The 19,314-nt window shown below is 34.8% G+C and overlaps 2 pseudogenes; one reads left to right on the forward strand and one right to left on the reverse strand.

Moving 5' to 3' along the window:
- Positions 1-4,771: 4,771 nt before the first annotated feature.
- On the reverse strand, positions 4,772-4,890 carry LOC128661839 (uncharacterized; annotated as a pseudogene).
- A 7,486-nt stretch (positions 4,891-12,376) lies between these two features.
- LOC128661928 (uncharacterized) lies at positions 12,377-12,495 on the forward strand (annotated as a pseudogene).
- Positions 12,496-19,314: the final 6,819 nt, after the last annotated feature.

Consider the following 19,314-nt stretch of genomic DNA (forward strand, 5'->3'; position numbering starts at 1 on the left):
CCACCCGATCCCCCCTTAAAAAAAACCTAAGTCTAACCCCCAAGTGGTCCTTACCTGTCCTGAAGACTGGCGGAAAAGGTCCTGTTCCAGGCGGTGAAGTCTTCTTCCAAGCGGTGACCCTTCTTCTTCCAGGAACCAGCCGGTGCGGAGCGGAGGAGTTGAAGACCGATGACCGTGGAGCTGAAGACCGCTGACTCTGGAACTGAAGACCGGCTACACTGGAACTGAAGATCGGCGACGCTGGAACTGAAGACCGCGGAGCCATGGAGCATGGAGGATCCTCTTCATACAATCTCCGCCGTACACTGAATAGGAATTCAAGGTTTGCGATTAAAAATGGCATCCCTTGAATTCCTATTGGCTGATTCGAGCCTTCAAATTCAAATCAGCCAATTGGATGAGAGCTATTGTAATTCTATTGGCTGATTTGAATAGCCAATAGAATAAGAGCTTCTGTTTTTTTAAGGGGGGATTGGGTGGGTTTTAGAGTAAGGGTGTGTGGGTGGTGGGTTGTAATGTGGGGGGGTATTGTTCTTTTTTTTACAGGTAAAAGAGATTATTACTTTGGGGCAATGCCCCGCAAAAGGCCCTTTTAAGGGCTGGTAATAGAGCTGATTACTTTGGAGCAATGCCCCGCAAAAGGCCCTTTTAAGGGCTATTTGTAATTTAGTTTAGGGTAGGGAAATGTTATTATTTTGGGGGGCTTTTTTATTTTATTAGGGGGCTTAGATTAGGGGTAATTAGTTTAAAATTCTTGTAATATTTTTTTTATTTTTTGTAATTTAGTGTTTGTTTGTTTTTGTAATATAGTTTAGTTTATTTAATTGTATTGTAGTTTAGATAATTGTAGTTTATTTAATTAATTTATTGATAGTGTAGTGTTAGGTGTATTTGTAATTTAGGTTAGGATTTATTTTACAGGTAATTTTGTAATTATTTTAACTAGGTAGCTATTAAATAGTTATTCACTATTTAATAGCTATTGTACCTAGTTAAAATAAATACAGTTACCTGTAAAATAAATATAAACCTTAAAATAGCTACAATGTAATTATTAATTATATTGTAGCTATCTTAGGGTTTATTTTATAGGTAAGTATTTAGTTTTAAATAGCAATAATTTAGTTAATAATATTAATATTTAGATTTATTTAAATAATAATTAAGTTAGAGGGTGTTAGGGTTAGATTTAGGTTTAGGGGTTAATATATTTAATATAGGTGGCGGCGGTGTAGGGGGCTCAGATTAGGGGTTAATATATTTAATATAGGTGGCGGCGGTGTAGGGGGATCAGATTAGGGGGTAATATATTTCATATAGGTGGCGGCGGTGTAGGGGGGTCAGATTAGGGGGTAATACATTTAATGTAGGTGGCGGCGGGGTCCGGGAGCGGCGGTTTAGGGGTTAAACACTTTATTAGGTATTGCGGTAGGGGATTGCGGTTGACAGGTAGATAGACATTGCGCATGCGTTAGGTGTTAGGTTTTATTTTGCAGGCAGTTTAGGGAGTTACGGTGCTCCAATACTCAGTGCAAGGCTTGCTACTCCTGCATTTTGTTGCAAGGTGAAAATGGAGTAAGATTTCTCCATTTTCGCCACGTAAGTCCTTACGCTGTATATTGGATACCAAACTGCGCGTATTTTGTATGTCAGTCTATGGGGCAAAAAACTACGGGCGAAGGCAGAAATATACGAGCGTAACTTCTATGTTACGTCGTATATGTGATACCAAACCCGCGCAAAATCTGGCGTCGCTGGCTTCTGCGGGCGACGCTGCATATCGGATGGGGCCCCGTGTCTGAGTTATGTCCATTTTTTTCCTTTCCTCTATCAGTTTTACCCAGTGTGGATGGGATTTTTTTCTCATCAATCTCCTAAACATTAAAGGGACAGTCTACACCAGAATTTTTATTGTTTTAAAAGATAGATAATCCCTTTATTACCTATTCCCCATTTGTGCATAACCAACACAGTTATATTAATATACTTTTAACCTCTGTGATTATCTTGTATCTAAGTCTCTGCAAACTGCCCCTTTATTTCAGTTCTTTTGACAGACTTGCAGTTTAGCCAATCAGTGCCTGCTCTCAGATAACTTCACGTGCACGAGCACAGTGTTATCTATATGAAATACATGAACTAACACCGTCTAATGGTGAAAAACTGTTAAAATGCATTCTGAAAAGAGGTGGCCTTCAAGGTCTAAGAAATTAGCATATGAACCTCCTAGGTTAAGCTTCCAACTAAGAATACCAAGAGAACAAAGCAAAATTGGTGATAAAAGTAAATGGGAAAATTGTTTAAAATTACATGCTCTATCTGAATCATGAAAGTTTATTTTGGCCTAGCCTGTCCCTTTAATTCTGTATTTACCCTAATTACTTTTAATCTATTTCACTTTTTTTCTATATCAACCCTAAAAAGTAGTAGTAGTTAAAATCAGGATATACTTATATGATATGCCTGAAAAGTTAGATTGTGACATCATGCATAAATGACATCACACATTTTAACAGATAACAACAGTTTACAGTACCACAATGTGGTCTGTTTAGACAAGGGTTGTGTAGCATTTCAAGTAGGGTCATGTTCAGTAAAATGCATTTTTCATGGCCTTTCAACAGTCAACAGATTCTTTCATCACCCTTTAAATGAAAACACTTGAGTTGGCTTTCAATGTTTCATATTCAGAATACCTTGGCAACCACCAAGATTTACTAGCCAGAACAACAGCACCACCATTTGGTGAATTAGAATAATAAATTTAAAACACGTCTCTATAATAATAATAATAATCATATTCACTGTGTTCTCTCAGCTGTGAATTAGTCAATTCAGTACAAGTATTGTGTAGAATTTACATTCAAACAAAATGCCTTAAGATAGTTTGAAGCTAAAATATACAAAAATATATAGTTTAGATTTTTTTTTTCAATAATATGTGTTTACTCTATACTGTACACTACAGATATATTTAATGTAAAAACTTATTGTGTGAGAGATTAAAAATCTATTGTTTTTATTTATTTTTGTATATTAAACTTAGGTTTCATTTGTACTATAAGTGATACAAATTACATACTAAATACAGATAATACAAAAAGACGAAAACATATACTTGGTATTTACACCAGGTTTTGTATAATTAACTGATAGTGGAGTACACCTAGCGCCTACTAAATAAGACCTCTGGCTTTGATAATTTGACACCTAGTTGTCAAAATGGAAAGATGAAACTAATAAGGTATACCAAAGCACCAACTATACGAAGGCTGGGTCTGGACCTAATGCAATATTGTCAAACGATTACAATAAACAATTTATTGAGTACACAAATAAGTTAAAAACATGGATCCATGTATAAACAATCAAATTTATACAACAATAATAGCTAAATGAATAGTTAAAACAAATAGTTATGTAACGGATATAGCATTTCAAATTGTGCAAACATTGCTCTTAAAAATATTCATAAGAAATTCCAAATTTAGTATAAGGCTCACACAGAAATTCAACTTTGTGTTTACCATATACACATACACAAATTTGTACAGCAATAATAGCTAAATGAATAGTTAAAACAAATAGTTAAATAGCAGATATGGCATTTAAAATTGTGCAAACAATGCTCTTAAAAAATATTCCTAAAAAATTCCAAATTAAGTATAAGGCTCACAACAAAAATTCAACTTTGTGTTTACCACATACACATAATAGGTGAAATATATTAGTCAGTTATATAATAGTATCTAACCAATAATGTTCTCGATTCTATGCAATACTAAATATTGCCAATAGTGACTAATGTGTAAGGCTCTGAGTAAGACCTTTAACTGTGTGTTTACCACATACGCATTGTCAAGTAAAAAATATTGTGACAGCAATAAGCCAATGTAAAGAATGTGTATCAAAAAAGTTGTGTGCAAAAATTAGTGTACAAAAGATATTAATGGTCAAAAAATAGGTTGATCTTCAAAAAACGTGAATTAAGAACAAAGATTGTGAAAAATGAAAAAACAAAAAATTTACAAAAACATTGTGGTGTGTTCCAATAGTAACTTATATAAATGTAAATAATAGTCCAAAAAATAGTCCAACAGTGAAAACTTAATAGAAAAAATAATCCAACAATAAATTATAATAAGTAGTGTGTCTCTTTAAGAAAAAACAATAATCCTTAAAGTGTTGTGAATCCTAACAGCAATAGTTATGGTGATTTTCCAAGTGTTTTATACTGAATAGCAGTGTCAGTACTTGCTAGCCGTTTTCCAACCCAGAATTCTATCTTCTTGGCAAATATTTTGTTATAATCCCTGGATGATCCTTCTGTAAAAGAAAGATATGATGGTGTAGATTGTTTTTAGATCAATAGAAAATGAAATTATGCTTACCAGTCGACGCGTTTCGGTCACAAAGAGACCTTTATCAAGACTGGTTTTATGGTGTTAGTAGTGGTCTTTTTATACCAGACTGATTGCTGGCCATAAAATTGTGGAACAGGAAGTGTTTGTTAAGCACTTCCTGTTTTACTGACCTTAAATGTGTGTTTAAAATATACAGTTTATAGTTTAAAAATTTGTGATTAAAAAATCCATTATAATACATTTAGATGGTATCCTTATTTTGTCAAGCTCTATCCGCATCTGATCATTTTTATTCAGAGAAAATACAAAAATTCCTATGTTAGAATACAGTGTTCCAGATTTGGAAAAATATATATACAAACCCAGCCTTTTTAGTTATGACTTCATACCTATTATTTAAAAAAAAAATCCTACCGCACCTGGTGTTCCCAGGCGGTCTCCCATCCAGGTACTGACCAGGCCTGGCCCTGCTTAGCTTCCAAGATCAGACGGGATCAGGTGCATTCAAGGCAGTGTGGCTGTAGACATTTCTGTATTAGCCCTATTTCTCATCATGATCTGATCAGAAAGAGAGTTTACTGTCATCTCCAAGACGTTTTTCAGCTGTTTCTATTGGGTATAATCTCAGTAGGGGCTTGGTTTCTATTGGATGGGGCAGGGGTGTGTATAATAGGCTCAATTTCATTGGATAGTAGTTGGAATGTTGTTAAAACATTCCCTTATCTGTCATAATAAAGCCATTTTAGCGTATATGTTAAGGTGTCATTTTTAGATGTCATTTCTAGATGCCAATTTTTACATATGCTTGCTAATCTAAGAGAATAAAAAGCGGAAACAAGACATATTCTATATAAAGGACGGACTTGCTAGTTTCATCTTTTACTTATTACACAATCTATGCTGATTATATATCCCTTACAATATTCCTAATGGTGTTATATTGTTGTCTTCTATATACTGGATTTTGCTATAGTGCTATGTCTGTGCTGAGGTGTGAATTATTATCCAGAATAAAGAGAAATGTTTTTTTGTTTTTTTGTTTTTTATACAAACAAGGTGAAACCTCAATAGGTTTTAAGTGGAACAGAAATGTATGGGAACCAGATGGTGGTGTAGAAATATTAAACAACCTTTATTTGTTTAACATAAATATCCAATCGAGTGGGAAAGTGACCTCTATACTAGTAGTGTCTTATCTGGAGAGATATTAGCCCTGATTAATGCGTTATATAATCATAGAAAAACTATCAGATAAACTATCCTCAAATCTTTTTTCAAATTTAGAATAGACACCTATCATTACAAACTCATTGGTGTGTGGCATATAGCGTACCCTAGTGACGAGTGTAAAGCATCTGTGGGTTAACCTAGTTCACCCAAAACCTTTTTCTTTTTAAATTATAATTTATAATTATATTTGTTCCTGTTTATGTACTATATATCCAGAGTATTATGTCTGAGTTTATATATATGAATGATTGAATTGCTGTCTTCTTTAAATATGAACATCAAATATGTTTTAGGTACTAACCTTGTGAAAATCTATCTAAATCACAAAGTTTATAGAGGGGTATGTAGCTAGCAGTGCTAGAGTATTAGGAATAGAGCCATAATGCAACCAGAAGATGCAGAGAGAGGTGGATATAGCAGGAGGTATTCATACACAGTTAGGGGAATTTAGTTTTTTTAGAAGATCGTTGATTATGATACTTGCTATCATGTTTCACAACCCGTGTATTCATATAAGCAAACACAGTATTATACTGTTCTTCGCCAAAAGAGGCACTTCTCATGGGATTAGTAAAACTAAACATATTCCCATAGTTTCTCTGGGTTGCTTTTGAGATTTTTCCTTTATATCTCATTATAGTTAGTTTAGTTAAGGTTTAAAAGGTGAGATAGATTCTCTTTGTTGTTTAACCCTCTGGGATATAAGCAGTCTAAATAAAATATCCATTTGGATTCTGCCGTTAGTAACTTCTTTTCGTAATTGCCTCCTCTCCAGTTCTTAGTTACTTTTTGAATCCCCATATATTTAAGTGTATTAATATTCCCTTGATGTTTCATAGAGAAATGTTTATACAGTGGGGTATCCATATTGCGTTTTTCAATTTGCAGGATATGCTCACGTATCCTATCTCGCAATGGCCTGGATGTCTGTCCTATGTATTGGAGGCCACATGGACATTGGAGTAAATAGACCACTCCCTTATCTTGGCAACGGATCAGGTTTCCAATTTTGTATTTTTCTCTGGTATTGTTGGAGTGAAATTCATCCGTTTTTACTCCACATTTGCATGCTTTGCAAGTGTGACAGGGGAAGAAGCCCTTAACCTTTTTCCCAAAGACGTCTTGTATTCCTGGAGGATTTTCCTTCTGTATGCTTGGTGCCAGTTTATTCTTTAAGTTGTTCGTTTTTCGATATACAAACTTTGGTACCTGAGATAATTTTTCTCCCAGTATGTCATCGTCTTTAAGTAGTGCCCAGTGTTTCCGGAAGATCTTTTCTATGATCTTACTGTTTGCACTATACTCTTTAATTAAAGGGATGTTAAGAGTTTCTTCGTCTTTGTTCCCCTTATTCCTCTCCTTATAGTTGGTGAGTGTTCTTCTTTCTATCTGTCTTACCTCATCAATTCTTTGGTCCAACATCTCTTCTTCATAACCCCTCTCCACAAATTTTTGTTTTATTATTTGCGCCTGTTCTTCCCATTTTGATGGATCAGAGCAATTTTTTCTCATACGTAAAAGCTGTCCTTTTGGAATATTATTCTTCCATGTATTGTGATGGCAGCTTGTTTTGTGGACATAATTGTTACTGTCCACCTTTTTAAAATGGGTGGATGTTTCTAATTTCCCTCCTTTCACTTCTATGTTCAGATCCAAGAATGTGAGAGTCGTGTGACTCCATTCATATGTGAATTTTAGATTGGCCGTATTCTTATTCATCACTTCAAAGGTGTATTCCAAGTCTGCCTGTGACCCTTTCCAAACTATGATTATATCATCTATGTATCGACGATAGAGGACCAGGTCCGCGCCGGCTGGGCAGGAGTCCCAAAATATTTCCTCCCATTTGCCCATATACAGATTGGCGTAGCTCGGCGCGAACCTGGTCCCCATCGCCGTCCCACAAATTTGTCGGTAGAATTTGCCATCATGGCAGAAGTAGTTGTGATTTAGAATATAATGAATGCTATCCAAAATGAATTCAATCTGTTCAGATAGAATTTCCGGATCTTTTTCGAGGTAGAATTTCACTGCTTCCAGTCCCTCTTCATGCGGGATGCTCGTGTACAATGCTGTCACGTCACAAGTCGCCAGGATATAATCCTTTTCCCATGTCAGCTCTTCCAGGAGATTAAGTATCTGAGTCGAATCTCTCAAGAAGGAGGGGAGTTGCCTCACGTGTTTTTGCAGATGTTTATCCACATATTCCGATAGGTTGCTACTTAATAAACCTATCCCGGAAATTATTGGCCTTCCTGGCGGATTTTGGAGGGATTTATGGATCTTTGGAAGGTGATATAACACTGGAGTTATTGGATGATGTACATTCAAATAGTTGTATTCTTTGTCATTCAATATTCCTTCTTCTTTGGCCCTCTTCAGCAGTGTTACCAGTTCTTCTTTAAATGTGTCCACTGGATTTTTTGATCATTTATAATAGGTGTTGTTGTCACTTAGGATACGTCTGTTCTCTGCTTCATAGTCATCTCTATTCATGACTACGATTCCTCCTCCTTTATCGGCAGATTTTATAGTGAGGTTCTGGTTTTGTTCCAAATTCTTAATGGTTTCCAACTGTTTCTCTGATAGATTCTGTTTCTTATTATTCAGTTTTTTAGAGCTTATATCACGTATTTCTCTGCACACTACTGTTTCAAATGTCTCGATTGCCGTCCCTTTGTGAGTTGTAGGATAAAAAGTTGATTTCGGCCTTAGCTCTGTGTGCTTGTAATTATCATCTACCTTTAAGTTTTCAGCTTCATTAAACCCATATCCCATTCTTTCTGTTGGGGGTCTTAAAAAGAATCTCTTAAGAGTTAGTCTTCTGATAAATTCTTTCGTACTTACGAAAGTAGTGAACTTATCAAGGCTTCTTGATGGAGCAAAAGATAAACCAAATTTAAGAACAGATTTTTCATCTTTATTCAATTCATATGAACTTAGATTAAATATTCCTCCTTCAGTGTTTTTTTCTTTGTCATCAGAAATTGTTCCTCCATTGGTGTCTTTTTCCTTGTCATCAGAAATTGTTCCTCCATTGGTTCCCAGATCTTTATAGGCTGACTTTATATCGTTGTTCTTCTTTATTTTTTCTCCTCCTCTTCTCCCTCTATGGGTCTTGTTTTTACTCTTGTTGTTGACTGATTTTGCTCTTTTCCTTTGTGTAGGTATCGATCTACCTCTAAAAAAGAAGAAGAAGGTGATTTTGTAGAATATGTTTTAGTTGAGGTCGATGGTTCTGTCCTCAATTCGGTTTTCTTTATATGTTGTCTTTCTTCATTCCTTTTGATTTCTTTTTGTTTCCTGTTGTCCTCTTCCTCTTTAGGTTTTGGATATCTTTTCTCCCATCTAGGAGTATCATGTGTGGTCTTATTCTCAAAATGATTATCATAGCCTTTATAATAATTCATTGGTTTATCAAAATGTCTATCTTCTTGGTGATGATGATAGCTTTCCCCATATCTGTGTGGTTCATACCTCTCTCTTTGCTCATATTCAAAATGTCTTCGCTCTCTATATGAGTTTGTGGGATAATCTCTTCTGTTTCTTAGATTATTAAACTGTCTTCTATCCCATCTTTGATTATTATATTGTCTATTGTCAGTATAGTCACCCTGCCTATTACCATATTGTCTAGTGTTTGGTTCGTAGTATGAGTCATATTGTCTGTGTTGTCTTCCTATATGATGATTCTGTCTATAGGGTATATTATAGTCTCTTCTATGATAATAGTGTGGTTCTATCCTTACTGGGCTTTTATATTCTCTTTTGGTCTTAATTTTGTTATTGTTTTTATTTTTATGTGTCATCGTCGTCCATATTCCAGATTCATCAGTGGTGACTTCCACATGTGTATTTTCTATGTCAGTTCCTCCCTCTTTTATAGAGCCTCTGTCATCATCTCCTTCTTTCTTGTCTAATTCCTCTTTATTATCTAGTTCCCTCATTAGTTTTTTAGTTTTCTTTTGTATAATATCATCCCTTATTTTGCTTACTTTTTTAACAAGATTCTCTTTCCTCTCTGTTATGTCTTTGGATTCTGGTCCTGAATTTTCCAAATTCGAAATTATCACCTCATCATCTTTTATTTCAAGATCTATGTTTGCTGTTAGAATCTCCCTATACTCAATGATGAGTTTTATCAAATTTCTTGAAGTGTCTATTAGGACCTTCTTCCAATCTGTATATGGGCAAATGGGAGGAAATATTTTGGGACTCCTGCCCAGCCGGCGCGGACCTGGTCCTCTATCGTCGATACATAGATGATAAAATCATAGTTTGGAAAGGGTCACAGGCAGACTTGGAATACACCTTTGAAGTGATGAATAAGAATACGGCCAATCTAAAATTCACATATGAATGGAGTCACACGACTCTCACATTCTTGGATCTGAACATAGAAGTGAAAGGAGGGAAATTAGAAACATCCACCCATTTTAAAAAGGTGGACAGTAACAATTATGTCCACAAAACAAGCTGCCATCACAATACATGGAAGAATAATATTCCAAAAGGACAGCTTTTACTTATGAGAAAAAATTGCTCTGATCCATCAAAATGGGAAGAACAGGTGCAAATAATAAAACAAAAATTTGTGGAGAGGGGTTATGAAGAAGAGATGTTGGACCAAAGAATTGATGAGGTAAGACAGATAGAAAGAAGAACACTCACCAACTATAAGGAGAGGAATAAGGGGAACAAAGACGAAGAAATTCTTAACATCCCTTTAATTACAGAGTATAGTGCAAACAGTAAGATCATAGAAAAGATCTTCCGGAAACACTGGGCACTACTTAAAGACGATGACATACTGGGAGAAAAATTATCTCAGGTACCAAAGTTTGTATATCGAAAAACGAACAACTTAAAGAATAAACTGGCACCAAGCATACAGAAGGAAAATCCTCCAGGAATACAAGACGTCTTTGGGAAAAAGGTTAAGGGCTTCTTCCCCTGTCACACTTGCAAAGCATGCAAATGTGGAGTAAAAACGGATGAATTTCACTCCAACAATACCAGAGAAAAATACAAAATTGGAAACCTGATCCGTTGCCAAGATAAGGGAGTGGTCTATTTACTCCAATGTCCATGTGGCCTCCAATACATAGGACAGACATCCAGGCCATTGCGAGATAGGATACGTGAGCATATCCTGCAAATTGAAAAACGCAATATGGATACCCCACTGTATAAACATTTCTCTATGAAACATCAAGGGAATATTAATACACTTAAATATATGGGGATTCAAAAAGTAACTAAGAACTGGAGAGGAGGCAATTACGAAAAGAAGTTACTAACGGCAGAATCCAAATGGACATTTTATTTAGACTGCTTATATCCCAGAGGGTTAAACAACAAAGAGGATCTATCTCACCTTTTAAACCTTAACTAAACTAACTATAATGAGATATAAAGGAAAAATCTCAAAAGCAACCCAGAGAAACTATGGGAATATGTTTAATTTTACTAATCCCATGAGAAGTGCCTCTTTTGGCGAAGAACAGTATAATACTGTGTTTGCTTATATGAATACACGGGTTGTGAAACATGATAGCAAGTATCATACTCAACGATCTTCTAAAAAAAACTAAATTCCCCTAACTGTGTATGAATACCTCCTGCTATATCCACCTCTCTCTGCATATATGACAAATTTTAAACGTATACCCATATATGGACATCTTCTGGTTGCATTATGGCTCTATTCCTAATACTCTAACACTGCTAGCTACATACCCCTCTATAAACTTTGTGATTTAGATAGATTTTCACAAGGTAGTACCTAAAACATATTTGATGTTCATATTTAAAGAAGACAGCAATTCAATAATTCATATATATAAACTCAGACATAATACTCTGGATATATAGTACATAAACAGGAACAAATATAATTATAAATTATAATTTAAAAAGAAAAAGGTTTTGGGTGAACTAGGTTAACCCACAGATGCTTTACACTCGTCACTAGGGTACGCTATATGCCACACACCAATGAGTTTGTAATGATAGGTGTCTATTCTAAATTTGAAAAAAGATTTGAAGATAGTTTATCTGATAGTTTTTCTATGATTATATAACGCATTAATCAGGGCTAATATCTCTCCAGATAAGACACTACTAGTATAGAGGTCACTTTCCCACTCAATTGGATATTTATGTTAAACAAATAAAGGTTGTTTAATATTTCTACACCACCATCTGATTCCCATACGTTTCTGTTCCACTTAAAACCTATTGAGGTTTCACCTTGTTTGTATAAAAAACAAAAAAACAAAAAAACATTTCTCTTTATTCTGGATAATAATTCACACCTCAGCACAGACATAGCACTATAGCAAAATCCAGTATATAGAAGACAACAATATAACACCATTAGGAATATTGTAAGGGATATATAATCAGCATAGATTGTGTAATAAGTAAAAGATGAAACTAGCAAGTCCGTCCTTTATATAGAATATGTCTTGTTTCCGCTTTTTATTCTCTTAGATTAGCAAGCATATGTAAAAATTGGCATCTAGAAATGACATCTAAAAATGACACCTTAACATATACGCTAAAATGGCTTTATTATGACAGATAATGGAATGTTTTAACAACATTCCAACTACTATCCAATGAAATTGAGCCTATTATACACACCCCTGCCCCATCCAATAGAAACCAAGCCCCTACTGAGATTATACCCAATAGAAACAGCTGAAAAACGGCTTGGAGATGACAGTAAACTCTCTTTCTGATCAGATCATGATGAGAAATAGGGCTAATACAGAAATGTCTATAGCCACACTGCCTTGAATGCACCTGATCCCGTCTGATCTTGGAAGCTAAGCAGGGCCAGGCCTGGTCAGTACCTGGATGGGAGACCGCCTGGGAACACCAGGTGCGGTAGGAAATTTTTTTAAATAATAGGTATGAAGTCATAACTAAAAAGGCTGGGTTTGTATATATATATTTCCAAATCTGGAACACTGTATTCTAACATAGGAATTTTTGTATTTTCTCTGAATAAAAATGATCAGATGCAGATAGAGCTTGACAAAATAAGGATACCATCTAAATGTATTATAATGGATTTTTTAATCACAAATTTTTAAACTATAAACTGTATATTTTAAACACACATTTAAGGTCAGTAAAACAGGAAGTGCTTAACAAACACTTCCTGTTCCACAATTTTATGGCCAGCAATCAGTCTGGTATAAAAAGACCACTACTAACACCATAAAACCAGTCTTGATAAAGGTCTCTTTGTGACCGAAACGCGTCGACTGGTAAGCATAATTTCATTTTCTATTGATCTAAAAACAATCTACACCATCATATCTTTCTTTTACAGAAGGATCATCCAGGGATTATAACAAAATATTTGCTAAGAAGATAGAATTCTGGGTTGGAAAACGGCTAGCAAGTACTGACACTGCTATTCAGTATAAAACACTTGGAAAATCACCATAACTATTGCTGTTAGGATTCACAACACTTTAAGGATTATTGTTTTTTCTTAAAGAGACACACTACTTATTATAATTTATTGTTGGATTATTTTTTCTATTAAGTTTTCACTGTTGGACTATTTTTTGGACTATTATTTACATTTATATAAGTTACTATTGGAACACACCACAATGTTTTTGTAAATTTTTTCGTTTTTTCATTTTTCACAATCTTTGTTCTTACTTCACGTTTTTTGAAGATCAACCTATTTTTTGACCATTAATATCTTTTGTACACTAATTTTTGCACACAACTTTTTTGATACACATTCTTTACATTGGCTTATTGCTGTCACAATATTTTTTACTTGACAATGCGTATGTGGTAAACACACAGTTAAAGGTCTTACTCAGAGCCTTACACATTAGTCACTATTGGCAATATTTAGTATTGCATAGAATCGAGAACATTATTGGTTAGATACTATTATATAACTGACTAATATATTTCACCTATTATGTGTATGTGGTAAACACAAAGTTGAATTTTTGTTGTGAGCCTTATACTTAATTTGGAATTTTTTAGGAATATTTTTTAAGAGCATTGTTTGCACAATTTTAAATGCCATATCTGCTATTTAACTATTTGTTTTAACTATTCATTTAGCTATTATTGCTGTACAAATTTGTGTATGTGTATATGGTAAACACAAAGTTGAATTTCTGTGTGAGCCTTATACTAAATTTGGAATTTCTTATGAATATTTTTAAGAGCAATGTTTGCACAATTTTAAATGCTATATCCGTTACATAACTATTTGTTTTAACTATTCATTTAGCTATTATTGTTGTATAAATTTGATTGTTTATACATGGATCCATGTTTTTAACTTATTTGTGTACTCAATAAATTGTTTATTGTAATCGTTTGACAATATTGCATTAGGTCCAGACCCAGCCTTCGTATAGTTGGCGCTTTGGTATACCTTATTAGTTTGTATAATTAACTTAAAGGGACATTAAATCGTTTTTAATCTTCACATATATTTTGACTGAAATAAACACCAAGCTTCTATTTATTTTATTTTGGGTAATTTCTAGATTTGTGTATATCATATTTTGATTAAAAACATTAGCCTCATATTTTAATATTATTAAAATTACCTTCCTAAAATTAAGAAGTGACTGCTCCTATAATCAGTGCTTTATTATGTGATGTCTCATTGTCACTCACCCCTTTATCAGAAGGTCAGGGACTATTGTCCCTACTGTCCTTTACCACCATACAGACTAATATCTGGGGCTACATCTCACACAAACAAGGTCATAAATGTAGAGGTCTCAACTGAAATTTAGTCCACATATCTAGGGGCCCAACCTGGCCCTGCAATCAGTAATGGTGCTGCTAGAGTGGAGCCTGGTGCATTATGTCAAGCCACTCTGTGTGTGTTCCTCTCTTGCAAAACAGGGCTTGCAGTATACAGTAAGTGTATGGATTTGTCTTTACAATATTGTGAACGGGTTTCCAAGATGGCTGCGACTATGTTGTTGTACAGAAAAACTTGCCACCATATTTGTACAGACTGTGCACATGCATATTCTCTGATGTTGACCAACCAAGGGGGAAAGGTGATTTACAGTTTCAGAGAAACAGCTCCTTATGCCTTATACATTTGATTCCAAACAACCAGAAAGGGTGCTATTGAAATGAGGGGAAGGTGCTATCACAGTCGTTGCCCTAGGGACCATGGAGGTCTAGGTACTCCCCTGTAAACAAACCTCAAAAGCTGTTAATGAGCATGTTTTGTAAGATGAACTTAAAGTCTTAACTTTCTGAAAAGAAAAAATTGAGTATGACTGCTCTGATATTTTGTATGCAACAGAGCTGCATTGTTCTGTTGCTTCCCTTTGACCTGAGTTGCATTCTGGGAATTATTTTTCTTGCAACCAAAGACAGCATCTGTGTGCATTGGATTTATTATTTAAACAATATATTACAGCCTATTTTTCTTTGTTTGTTTTGGAGAATGGATGACCTTGAGCTTAAAAGCAAACAAACAACCAAACAAAAAGCCTCCATTTTTATATTTTGCTTTTGTGATGTTGCCGATCACCATAGAGCTGTGGGATTTGTCATTTATAGTCAGTAAACTTCTATCCCACAAACCAGTTGTGTACCTGTTTCAATCTAAAAAAAACTATTTTTTATGAAGTATTAATTACTTATTTTAATTATAATAATTCAAATTATTTATACATGAGGGGAAACCTACAAAGTACCATAATGAATTGATTTTTCTGTTATTTAAATTTAAAGGAGTCTTCAGTGCTTTCCATAAAATTTAAGGCAATGACCCTCCAAATGCTGCTTACTTGAGGTTAATAGGGACCCAGATATTTTGCGATCCGTTCTGATGCAAACATTTTTTTTTTTTTTAAATGGATTCATAGTTCCTTTACATAGAGCTCTTTTATATGCATTTTTTTTTTTTTTGCTTCAGTCTCGCTTTAAGAAGCCTGTCTACTTATTCAGAGTGTATGTGCCTGACCCAGGATAGAATGTTAGTATCCTTTGTTGAATGTAAATCTAGGTAGGCACAGGAGTTGCTGATTGGTGGCTGAACATATATGCCTTACCCATGTGCATTGCAGCTTCTTCAACAAAGGACACCAAGATAATGAAGCAAATTAGTCAAAAGAAGTTGGAAAGTTGTTTAAAATTGTATTCTCCATCTGAATCATAAAAGAAAAATTTTGGTTTTTATTTCCCTTAAAACTATAATTAGTCCTAACAACAATCTCACCTACCAATAAACTACCCATCCAGTAAGATACCCCACCTCAACCCCCCACTAAAGAGACATAATATAAAGGGCCAGATTGCAAGTGGAGCGCTATGTAGCGCTTACTCTAGAGCGCTAATTGCACTAGAAGTAAACTTTTTGTGCGTTGGGTTGTACTCGTATTATGAGTTGAAAGTAAAAAGTTTGTGCTCTTCTGCTAACCTATGCGTGCAAACAGCTTACTTTTAGCGCAATTTGAATATTGCGTGCAATAACCTATTCCCCCGTAGAAGTTAAACGACCGACTTGTGTGCTAACCCAAACTCATATTCTCATATGTGCTAACCTGAACTCATATTCTCATATGCGCTAACCCAATCACATATTCTCATATGCGCTAACCTGATCGCATATTCTCATATGCACTAACCCGATCGCATATTCTCATATGCACTAACCCAATCACATATTCTCATATGCGCTAACCCAATCACATATTCTCATATGCGCTAACCCAATCACATATTCTCATATGCGCTAACCCGATCGCATATTCTCATATGCACTAACCCAATCACATATTCTCATATGCGCTAACCCAATCACATATTCTCATATGCGCTAACCTGATCGCATATTCTCATATGCACTAACCCGATCGCATATTCTCATATGCACTAACCCAATCACATATTCTCATATGCGCTAACCCAATCACATATTCTCATATGCACTAACCCAATCACATATTCTCATATGCGCTAACCCAATCACATATTCTCATATGCGCTAACCCAATCACATATTCTCATATGCGCTAACCCGATCGCATATTCTCATATGCACTAACCCAATCACATATTCTCATATGCGCTAACCCAATCACATATTCTCATATGCGCTAACCTAATCGCATATTCTCATATGCACTAACCCAATCACATATTCTCATATGCGCTAACCTGATCGCATATTCTCATATGCGCTAACCCAATCACATATTCTCATATGCGCTAACCTGATCGCATATTCTCATATGCGCTAACCCAATCACATATTCTCATATGCACTAACCCGATCGCATATTCTCATATGCGACATGAAGAGATCTCTATGTTGAAGCCCTTTTCGTGCCTTTTTTTCTAACACCTGAGAACTCATATCTTTGAGCACTTATAACTTTTGTGTGCAATATTATTATTTATTAATTTTTATTAGATGGTGTTATGAGTGTAAGTGTATTCTGTAAAGTATTTTTGATGTGTTTTGTGCCACTTTTTACTTTCATGAAACAGTTAACCGCAGCTCTGAAGTCGCGGTGATCATTTTATCGTAAATTGCAATTGCACTCACGCGATCGTGTTTACATTCAACTCATAATTTGAGTGCTATTAAACAAGCCTGCAAACGATCGCAGAAATCCGATATCGCTTGCGCACAAACCTTTGCACTGCACTCCTAATCCGGCTCAAAATGTTTAATTATGCATAATAAAAAAAACACTTTAAAGAATGCTTTCATCATTTCTTCTGTCCTTTTTTCTGTAATTTAACTCTGAAAACCCCTTGTATCTATCCCTCACCTATGTAAAAAAATCCTTACACAATCCCCCATCTCCATTCCTTCTTTGTAATTCTTCCTCCATCACAAATAACATTGCCAAACCTAACCCATCCATATGACAAAATATCAAATGGCCTCAAAATTTAAAAAAGACAATAAACACTCCTTAAAAAATGATCTGATCTAAAATAAAAAAAAAATTGTCTTCTGCCTCTTCATGCCCGGTGATATTTTGTGATATGGAAGGGTTAGGAGGTCATTAGCAACTTGTACCTTGTTGTTGATTCTTTCAAACTTTCTGTAAGTCTATCATGATTCCTTCCTATATGTATAGAAATGACGGTACTTAATATTGGTTAATGAGATTAACCAATCAGCACTGTTATAAGCATACTTATTGTGTATATAGAGTCCTCCTGCTGTTTGTTTTCTACCATATAAAAATTGTCTATTATATTTTGCACAGTTTCATTTGTAATATAGGTGATAAAATATAAACACAGACACATCTGTACCCTATTTTTTATCACACAATATTGTTCTGTTATAGTTTTTGCCAGCCTTAGTCTTAAAAACATAACAAATCTTGAATATGAAGACCATGTGCTGTGAAAATACAATTATTTCCTTCTGAAGAATGAAAGACAAACTAGTCATATGGTAACTTAATAGCTGTGTCTACAAGATTTAGTGTAATTGAGGCAAATCTAGCGGCCCTGATGAAATAAATAGCTGAATGAAAGCACAAATAGCAAGGTTAAAATACTGTGAAAGAAATGTTGGCGTGCAATGGGCCTTGTATTCAGTTGCCAGTTGCTTCAATCAATTTCACACTGAAGCAACTAATGGAAGAATAAAAGAGTATTTAGAAACAAGTATACTTATTTTTGCTAGTGTAAGCAAGGTATAGAGATGTAGCAAGGAAACTTTTTTATTACATTTATCCCGTTCAAAGAAAATCCTTATTGTATCACCAATCACTGATAAGTTATATAAGAGCTAAAAAAACAAACCACACACAAAAAAAAAAAAAACTTTTCTTATTGGATACATCTCTAAATAGCATTTTAATGTTTTATACCACACTTTAGGCCATTGGTGGCACAATTGTTAATAATCTTCTAATAAATGTCCCACAAACACACACACACACACACATATATATATAAATATTTTGTTGTCAGCATACACCAGTATTTCCCATCAGGGGGTAAGTACAATTACCTGTGTTTAAATTACATACAGGCAATCGATGCAAGGGGATTGTTAAGAATTAAATAATTACATATAGAAAATACTATCCTATCCAGCACTCACTAATCCCAAACAGTAATAAGTGGATTAAACCTCTTAGGGAAAAAGCAAATGACAGCAATACATACTAATAATATCAATCACAGAGAATATGAAAAAAATGTGTAACAATATTGCATTTATTTGTTAACAGTCAAGAAAATGGTTATACTATATTCAAACCTCATATTTAAAGTGAATTTAAACCTTGATGAATGAAAGCCCATTTTTTAAAAATACTATTAAAAACAGGGGCACTTTCATTCATCAAAGTTTAGAAAGCAGCTGTTTTGATTAAAAACTTACCTTTGTTTTTTTCACAGCCAGAGCAGCTTCCCCCACCCGGAGATCCTCTCTTCACACGTCATCAATGACTAATCCAGCTTCCTCCAATCACGGCATGGCCTCAGGTAATGACTCCCCAAGGGAGAAAGCCATGATTGGAGGAAGCCGGATTAGTCATTGATGACGTGTGAAGAGAGGCTCTCCAGGTGGGGGAAGCTCCTCTGGCTGTGAAAAAAACAAAGGTAAGTTTTTAATCAAAATGGCTGCTTTCTAAACTTTGATTAATTAAAGTGCGCCTGTTTTTAATAGTATTTTTAAAAACCGGGCTTTCATTCATCAAAGTTTACATTAATT

Source organism: Bombina bombina, chromosome 5 (genome assembly GCF_027579735.1).
Source record: "Bombina bombina isolate aBomBom1 chromosome 5, aBomBom1.pri, whole genome shotgun sequence".
In the NCBI taxonomy this organism is placed as follows: Eukaryota; Metazoa; Chordata; class Amphibia; order Anura; family Bombinatoridae; genus Bombina; species Bombina bombina.